Source organism: Rattus norvegicus, chromosome 2 (assembly GCF_021556685.1).
Source record: "Rattus norvegicus strain SHRSP/BbbUtx chromosome 2, alternate assembly SHRSP_T2T, whole genome shotgun sequence".
In the NCBI taxonomy this organism is placed as follows: domain Eukaryota; kingdom Metazoa; phylum Chordata; class Mammalia; order Rodentia; family Muridae; genus Rattus; species Rattus norvegicus.
Window position 1 is genome coordinate 200,324,702 of NC_141535.1, and position 8,701 is coordinate 200,333,402.

The following is an 8,701-nucleotide window of genomic DNA, read 5'->3' on the forward strand; positions in this document are numbered from 1 at the left end:
CATACTGGATACCCAAACACACTGGAAAAGCAAGATTTAGATTTAAAAATCACATTTTTTGATAATCATGAAGGACTTTAAGAAAGACACAAAGAACTCTTTTAAAGAAATGCAAGAAAACACAAGTAAACAAGTAGAAGCCCTTAGAGAGGAAATAAACAAACAAACAAACAAAATCCCTGAAAGAATTACAGGAAAACACAACCAAACAGGTGAAGGAATTGAAAATGGAAATAGAAACAATAAAGAAAGCACCTTGGGTATAGAAAACTTAAGGAAGAGATAAGGAGCTGTAGATACAAGCATCAGCAACAGAATACAAGAGATAGAAGAGAGATTCTCAGGGACAGAAGATACCATACAAAACATTGACACAACTGTCAAAGACAATGTAAAATGCAAAAACTCCTAACCCAAAACATACAGGAAATCCAGGACACAATGAGAAGATCAAACCTAAAGATCATAAGAACAGAAGAAAGTGAAGACTTGCAACTTAAAGGTAAATATATTCAACAGAATTATAGAAGAAAACTTCCCTAATCTAAAAAAAGAGATGCCCATAAACATACAAGAAGCCTACAGAATCCCAAATAGATTGGACCAGAAGAGAAATTCCTGTCATCACATAATAGTTAGAATACCAAATGCACAAAACAAAGAGTATTAAAAGCAGTAAAGGGAAAGGTCAAATGACATATAAAGGCAGACCTATAAGAATTACACCAGACTTCTCACCAGAGGCTATGAAAGCCAGAAGATCCTGGACAGATGTCATACAGACCCTAAGAGAACACAAATGCCAGCCCAAGTAACTCTATCCAGCAAAACTCTCAATTAACATAGATGGAGAAACCAAGATATTCCATCACAAAATCAAATTTATACAATATCTTTCTACAAACCCAGCCCTACAAAGGCTGATAGATGAAAAACTCCAACATAAGGAGAGAAACTATACCATACAGAAAGGAAGAATATAATTTCTGTGCAATGAAATCAAAAGAGAGACATACAAACATAATTCCACCTTTAACAACAAAAATAATGGGAAGCAACAATCAGTATTCCTTAATATCTCTCAACATCAACCGACTCAATTCCCCAATAAAAAGACATAGACTAACAGACTTGATATGTAAAGAGGACTCAGCATTTTGCTGCATGCAGGAAATACACCTCAGAGACAAAGATAGACACTACCTCAGAGTAAATGTCTGGGAAACAACTTTCCAAGCAAATGGCCTGAAGAAACAAGCTGGAGTTGCCATCAAAATTGTCAAATAAAATTGACTTTCTACCAAAAGTCACTAAAAAAGATAATGAAGGACACTTTATATTCATCAAAGGAAAAATCCACCAAGGTGAACTCTCAATCCTAAATATCTACGCTCCAAATGCAAGGGCACCTACATTCATAGAAGAAACCTTATTAAAGCTCAAAGGACACATTTCAACTCACACAATTATAGTAGGAGATTTCAACACCCCACTCTCATCAATGGACAGATCATAGAAACAGAAATTAAACAGAGACAGAGAAACTAACAGAAGTTATGAACCAAATGGATTTAACAGATATTTATAGACTATTCCATCCTAAAAAAAGGGTATACCTTGTTCTCAGCACCTCGTGGTACCTTCTCCATAACTGACCATATAATCTGTCACAAAACGGGCCTCAAAAGATACAGGAAGATAGAAATAATCCCATGCATCCTATCAGAACACCACGGACTAAGATTGGTCTTCAAGAACAAAAATAATGACAGAAAGCCCACATATACATGGAATTGGAACAATGCTCTACTCAATGACAGCTTGGTCAAGGAAGAAATAAAGAAGTTAAAGACTTCTTAGAATTTAATGAAAATTAAGATACAACATTCTCAAATATATGGGTCAGAATGATAGTGGTGCAAAGATGAAAACTCATAGCTCTGAGTGTCTGCAAAAGAAACAGGAGAGAGCATATGTTAGCAGCATGACAGCACACCTAAAAGCTCTAGAACAAAAAGAAATAAATAAACCCAAGAGGAGGAGAAGGCAGGAAATAATAGAAATCAGGACTGAAATCAACCAAGTAGAAATGAAAAGGACAATTCAAAGAATCGACAAAACCAGGAGCTAGTACTTTGAGAAAATCAACAAGATAAATAAACCCTTAGCCAGACTAACCAGAGGTCACAGAGAGTGTATCCAAATTAACAAAATTGAAAATGAAAAGGAGACATAACACCAGAATCTGAAGAAATAAAAAAAAAACTCATTAGATCCTACTACAAAAGCCTATATTCAACAAAACTGGAAAATCTGAAGGAAATGGACAATTTTCTAGACAGATACAAGTTACCAAAGTCAAATCAGGAACAAATAAACCATCTAAAGAACCCTTTACTGCTAAAGAAATAGAAGCACTTATTAAAAGTTTCCCAACCAAAAGAGCCAAGAACCAGATGAGTTTAGTGCAGAATTCTATCAGACCTTCATAGAAGACCTCATACCAATACTATCCAAACTATTCCATGAAATAGAAACAGACGGAGCACTACCAAGTTCCTTCTATGAAGCCACAATTTCTCTTATACTGAAACCACACAAAGACCCAACCAAGAAAGAAAATTTCAGACCAATTTCCTTTATGAATATTGACACAAAAATACTCAATGAAATTCTTGTAAATTGAATTAAAAACACATCAAAATGAGCATCCATCATGATCAAGTATCATGATCATGCAAATTGATTCATTCTTATCACCATGTATAAAGCTTAAGTCCAAGTGGATCAAGGACCTCCACATCAAAACAGAAGTCCTAGCCAGAGCAATCAGAGTGTGAAAGGAGGTCAAAGGGATATAAATTGGAAGGGAAGAAATAAAAATATCACTATTTGCAGATGATATGATAGTGTACTTAAGTGACCCCAAAAGTTCCACCAGAGAACTACTTAACCTAATAAACAACTTAAGCAAAGTGTCAGTGTATAAAATTAATTCAAACATATCAGTAGCCTTCCTCTACTCAAAGGATAAACAGGCTGAGAAGGAAATTAAGGGAATGACACCCTTCACAATAGTCCTGAATAATGTAAAATATCCTAAAAAATATAAAATATTTTGGTGTGACTTTAACCAAGCAAGTGAAAGATCTGTATGACAAGAACTTCAAGTCTCTGAAGAAAGAAATTGAGGAAGATCTCAGAAGATGGAAAGATATCCCATGCTCATGGATTGGTAGGATTAATATAGTAAAGATGGCCATTTTGCCCAAAGCAATCTACAGATTCAATGCAATCCCCATCAAAATTCCTACTCAGTTCTTTATACAGATAGAAAGAGCAACTTGCAAATTCATTTGGAATAACAAAAAACTCAGGATAGCTAAAACTATACTCAACAATAAAAGAATTTCTGGGGGGATAAAAACTGTATGGTATTGGCCCAGAGACAGGCAGATAGATTAGTGGAACAGAACTGAAGACCCAGAAATGAACCCACACACCTAGGGTCACTTGAGCTAAAACCATCGATAGTATTTTCAACAAATGTTGCTGGTTCAACTGGAGGTCAGCATGTAGAAGAATGCAAATTGATTCATTCTTATCACCATGTACAAAGCTTAAGTCCAAGTGGATCAAGGACCTTCACATCAAACCAGATACACTCAAACAGAAGAAAAACTGGGAAAGAGTCTCGAACACATGGGCATTGGGGAAAATTTCCTTAACAAAACACTAATGGCTTATGCTCTAAGATCATTAATTGACAAATGGGATCTCAAAACTGCAAAGCTTCAGCAAAGGATACTGTCATTAGGACAAAACGACAGCCAACAGATTGGGAAAAGATATTTGCCAATCCTATGTCTGATAGAGGGAAAATATCCAAAACATCCAAAGAACTCATGAAGACTCCAGCAAGCCAAATAACCCTATTAAAAATATGGGTACAGAGCTAAACAAAACATTCTCAGCTGAGGATTATGGAAAGGCCAAAAAGCACCTAAAGAAATGTCCAACATCCTTGGTCATCAGGGAAATTCAAATCAAAACAACCCTGAGATTTCACCTCACACCAGTGAGAATGGCTAAGATAAAAACTCAGGTGACAGCAGATGCTGGCGAGGATGTGGAGAAAGAGGAACACTCCTCCATTTTTGGTGGGATTGCAGACTGGTACAACCACTCTGAAAATCAGTCTGGAGGTTCCTCAGAAAATTGGACATTCCATTACCTGAGGACCCAGCTATACCTCTCCTAGACATATACCCAAATGATGCTCCAACATACAACAAAGACACGTGCTCCACTGTCTTCATAGCAACCTTATTTGTAATAGCCAGAAGCTGGATAGAACCCAGATGCTCTTCAATAGATGAATGGATTCAAAATATGTGGTACATCTACACAATGGTGTACTAGTCAGCTATCAAAAAACAATGACTTAATGGAAATCATAGGCAAATGAAATGAACTGGAAAATATCCTGAGTGAGGTAACCCAATCACAGAAAAACATACTTGGTATGTACTCATTGATAAGTCGATATTAGCCCAAACTTCTAATTACCCAAGATGCAATCCACAAACTACAGGAAGCTCAAGAAGGATGACCAAAATGCAGATGCTCCCACTCCTTCTTAAAGGGGAAAAATATCCATAGGAGGGGATATGGAAGCAAAGTTTAGAGCAGAGACTGAAGGAATGGTCATTCAGAGTCTGCCCCACATTGGCATATATATACACCAGTACTAGATAAGTTTAAGTAAGCTAAAATATGCATGCTGAAAGTGACTGGATATAGTTCTTTCCTGAGAGACACATCTAGATTATGTCCAATACAGAGTTCAACGCTAGCAGCAAACCACTGAACTGAGAACAGAGCCCCTTGTGGGGGGAAATTAGAGGAAGGATTGGAAGATTTGAAGGAGCTTGCAACCCCATAAGAACAACAATGCCAACCAACCAGAGCTTCCAGGGACTAACCCACTACTGAAAAACTGTAAATGGACTGACCCAGGGCTCTAACTGCATATGTAGTATAGAATAGCCTTGTTGGGACACCAGTAGAAGGGGAAGCCCTTGGTCCTGCCAAGGTTGGACCTTCAGTGCAGGGGAATGTGGGGGCAGTAAGGGGGATGATGGTGGGAACACCCATATGGAGGAGGGTGAGAGGTGGGAGCTTATGGACAGGAAACTGGGAAAGGGAATAACATTTGAAATGTAAGTAAAGAAATATATCTAATAAAAAATATTGGTTAAATAAAACTGGCCACAGTCAATTACTGAAGGGAATAGAGGTAGGTGGACTTGGAGTGACCATGTTGGAGGAGAAAGAGGATAGAAAAAGAATAGGAGAGAGAGAGAGAGAGAGAGAGAGAGAGAGAGAGAGAGAGAGAGAGAGAGAGAGAGAGAGAGCAAGCAGGAAGCCATCACGAGGAGAGATGGATCATAAGCATACGACCAGGAGAAACAGCAAGTATCTGGGGTATTGTGCTTGGTAGGTAGCCAGGCTAGCAGTTAGAAGAGTAGATTAGGGTTACCCCACACACACAGATATTGCCAAAGCTGAACAAAATAACCATAGTCTGAGTCTCATATATTTGTAAGCTAGTTTGGGATAAGCTTAAGTTGGTTGTACTACAGGATTTCTTGAAAAACATTACACATTCTAAATATTACTTCTTTTATGTCTATCAGGGAAGAATGTAGTCTTAGGAAAGTATAAACTGGTGGTAATTAGAATAGGACAAACCAAAACTGAAATAAAAGCCCAAATGTTATGTTTTTATCAGAAAGAATTTTGGTTTTATATAATTGAACTTTTCAATTTTGTTGGGAAACTTACCAGAGTAACTCAGGGAATGAAATATTACTACCTAATGAATAATCAGCCATCTGAAAAGTGAACCTGTTTATAAATGAGAGGCCTTAATGTCACTAATAAATAGAACAAACATCTTTTATTAGCACTGGGGAGGACTTGCCTTGTGTGTGAGTTCTTTTTAAATGCTACTTCTCAGTGCTCATGGTGGTCCAGGGAGGAGTCTCTGACAGCCCCTTCATCCTCCCATCAGTTAGAACAGGTTTGTTGTTAGTTTCATATATTCTTGTTCTAAGTGAAAAGTATAAAAAAGTCTCCTACTGATTTAATAACATTTGGAAACTGCTAGTCAATATTTCATGACTTCTTGGGTTTGGCTGTGCATCAGAATACCTTGGAGACATTCATAAAAGTACTAATTTCTGGTTTCTTTCCATATCTACTAAATCTAAATTGATGGGCTGGGTTGTAATATCTATATTTTTACCAAGCTCTTGGGGCAAGTTTTATTCAGCTGGCTTTTCAATGTAATGACCTCTAAGGCTCTTTCCAAATTTTAAGGTTCTATAATTCTTACTAAGTTAAGTTAGATTTATAACTAGAAAATTTTCACAGTAACAAATGACATCTACTTTCACATTGTAGATCATCAGGACAAGTGAATTAAAGCAAATATATGTATTTGTGTGTGTGTACGTATGTCTATCTATCTATCTATCTATCTATCTATCTATCTATCTATCTATCTATCTACATATATGGCTTTATATATCTTATAAGCAAATATAATTTAGCAACATACAAATATACTGATTGCTTATATAAATAATGATTGCTACAGAATAAACAATCCAGTCATATGTGTTCATCGTGTGTGTTTGTTTGTGTGTGTATGTGTATATGCGTATGTGTGTATGTGTGTGTGTGTGTATGTATGTATGAAAAGGAAAATCACAACCTAAATAAAGGAGATGTCACCATATGATTGTAGAGTTTCTGAAAGTACAAAACTCAATGTTAGGATTATAAACTGAGTATTATATGAGAAGTTGTCATATGTTTAGTTGATTAACAGCAAAGGTAAAAAACATTAGAAAACAAAATCTAATCTCTTTATTTTGTATGTCTGTGTCCTTTCCTTTGCCTTTCTGTGTCCATCTCTGTCTCTTTTTCTCTCTCTACACACACAGACACAGAGACACACACACAGGCACAGATACAAACACACACACACACAGACACACACACACACACACACACACACACACACACACACACCTGCCTCTTTGCCCCTCTTCTTCTCTCAGAAATCATATAGAAATAAAATGCAGGAAAAGAAAAACATAAAGTCAAAAGAGTTTAGAGTTCCTCTAACGTTTATACTTCTTCCATTTCAGCACCACAGATACTGAGAGGCTCAGAGTCTCATTTGGACGAAAGAGCAAGGGATTTGGGCAGAAAAATCTCAGTGCATGCCCTGTATGTGACTTTGCTCATCTCCACGATGGGGAACAACATGACAGCCACAGGTATTATGAGGATTAAATGAGCTATTTTACTCTTTGTTTTGCAGCAATGAGACATTCGAGATGCGAGCAGTGATACCAGATAATGTGGAAGAGTGGCACTGTGCTCTCTCCTTTTGAAAGGAATAATGTCTGCCCAAGGCAAATCTAAGAAGTAGCAGGTTATGCATGTAGTGTGCAGGCAAATGTGGGTGCAAGGTTTTCTCTCATTCACCAATTCACCCTGCCAGTCACGCATGACTTACGTTACTGTACACATTCTTCGTACTCAGGCATATTCCAGTACTCAGGGCTGTACACAAAACAGAGAATGGTTCCCACATTAATTCTAAGTTGGATAAATGAAAATGTATAAGAACTTTTAAAAATTCACACTGGGAATAAAATAAGGAACATCTCAGAGCAGAGAGTGTGTTTAGGGATGAAGTTTTGAGAAAATGCTATTTGAACTTATAAAAAAATTTTAAAATTGTTGTTTATTCAAAATGTTCTGTTCATATTCTTTTCTGTCTTTCAACTTCTCCCAGATCCTCTCTATCTCCATCTTCTCCTAACTTCATGATACGTCTCTCAGCAAACGTCATCAAGAAAGACAACAAGGATCCCAAAATGAAAATTGAAACAGACAAAGAAACAAAAATAAAACCATGAAGATAAAATACACAAACACAAAATTAAAAGTGAACAAAAAAACTCATGCAATCCACTTTGTATTGGCCAACTAACTGGGCATAGGGCCTGATATGTCTGCTGCTACTTCACTGGAGAAAACCTTGGTCTCCCTTTCCCAGCAGCTACCAACTACACAGAACTTGTCAGTGAGGACAACTGGTACAGTCAGTTCCCTTTTATTTTGGAGGTTCTGGAAATCACACTTAGGTCGTCTACTTGACAATTTATCCACTGATGAGCTATTTTACTTCTTTTGTTTTTCACTTTAATTGAACGTCTAATGTCAACTCAACTTCTAATCATTTTTTTTTTGTGATTAGACCTTTAATATGTAGCTCATACTGGTATTGAATCAGTCTCCTGAGAATACTAGTCTGAACTTTGGTTACCCACACTGTCTTTTTCACTATATTTTAGTGTAGTTTGTGGATATTAAGAAAATTTATATTGCTGGTGCCTTAATTTCTTTTCATGTTTCTGTGACAAAAGCAACTCAATGATAGTGGTTTATTTTCTCTCATAATTCAAGGATACAGTCCATTATAGAAGGGGAGTTGAACCAGCAGGGCTAAAAGCAGCTGGTCACCATGCATCCAGAGTCAGAAAGCAGAGAGCAGTGATCAGTTCTGTGCTCACCTAGCTTTCTGCCCTTTAGACAGTTCTGGACCCATGACCAGGGA

At 37.0% G+C, this 8,701-nt stretch overlaps 1 long non-coding RNA gene across 1 annotated transcript in view; it reads left to right on the top strand.

Moving 5' to 3' along the window:
• The window catches only part of LOC108350092 (uncharacterized), a 44,286-nt gene extending 36,240 nt beyond the window's left edge, over positions 1-8,046 (top strand). The window contains exons 5-6 of the long non-coding RNA XR_015678279.1: positions 7,221-7,352; positions 7,877-8,046. This is a non-coding gene — a long non-coding RNA (uncharacterized LOC108350092). The remainder of the gene's footprint in view (positions 1-7,220; positions 7,353-7,876) is intronic.
• Positions 8,047-8,701: the final 655 nt, after the last annotated feature.